The sequence below is a fragment of the Branchiostoma floridae genome, chromosome 18 (assembly GCF_000003815.2).
Source record: "Branchiostoma floridae strain S238N-H82 chromosome 18, Bfl_VNyyK, whole genome shotgun sequence".
Lineage (NCBI taxonomy): Eukaryota > Metazoa > Chordata > Leptocardii > Amphioxiformes > Branchiostomatidae > Branchiostoma > Branchiostoma floridae.
Window position 1 is genome coordinate 2,374,504 of NC_049996.1, and position 1,043 is coordinate 2,375,546.

Consider the following 1,043-nt stretch of genomic DNA (forward strand, 5'->3'; position numbering starts at 1 on the left):
CTTAGAGACTAGGGGTGCTGTCGGTATTGTCAATCAAGATGCTTTGTCAAGAGAGCTGGGGAAATGATGTATATACAGGTTCATTACTTTCAAATTGGAACCCAGCAGGAAAAAGAAAGAGACCTGGCCTAGAATTATCTTGGAGGAGGATAGTAGAGCAATGCTGTAAATGAGTTTAAGTTCACTGGGATTTAGTTTTGTTGTAGGGATGAAATGGAGTGTTTGCAGTGGTTTTTAATTTGAGGTTTAAATAAGGAGTAAGGTGGGCAGAAGACAGAACAAGTAATTTTGCAGTGATTTGCAGAGTTTGTGTTGAAAAGATGACTGCTTTGTGGCAAAGTTAACTTAAAGCATTACCGCAAACTTACAAAACCACTTCAAAGATTCCATTTTCTTTCTACCACAAAATCAAATCACTGTGAACTTCAAGGCATTTACAGTACAGTACTGTCCAAGTCCATCAAGAAAGAAGAGAAAAATTCCATGTAAAATTAAAGTGGGGAAGATTTGTTGAGGACTGTTGTAAGTTATAGAAATAACTTAAAGAAAATTATTGGGGAGAAATATTTCGTCTATCAATTGGACACAGTTTCAAAAATGTAATTGAATCATTATAATTGTTTGTTTACAAAAAAAAAATGTCTGTGGTATTGGTACAGTAAAGATTGAATTGAATCAGTGGAAGAAAAGAGTCTTCGAAAAAGTTGTAAGTACTTCCCCACAATTCCATAAAGAATAAAGACCCAATATTTCAGCCTTCCCTGACAGTAAAGTGCTGAGCTTCTGGCAAGTTTATCCCTCTGGAGAACTTCCTTGACGTGTGCATTATTATCCTGCAAGAAGTGATGTAGTGTTATATTCACTGGTGGCCCAATTATAGCATATGGCAGAATGATTGGCTAGCAATATCTACAGCCCAACAGTAATAACAGTCCTTCTACATCTAGTTACAGTTAATCTGCTCTGGTGTAATGACTACACTGTACTGACAACTTGCTGTGTGTTGAATTTAAAGGAGCTGTAACACATGCTACTTAAAATTC

The 1,043-nt window shown here is 36.3% G+C and overlaps 1 protein-coding gene across 2 annotated transcripts in view; it reads left to right on the forward strand.

Annotated features, from left to right (window-relative positions):
* The window catches only part of LOC118405379 (dnaJ homolog subfamily C member 10-like), a 90,921-nt gene that overhangs the window by 57,592 nt on the left and 32,286 nt on the right, over positions 1–1,043 (forward strand). The window lies entirely within an intron of this gene.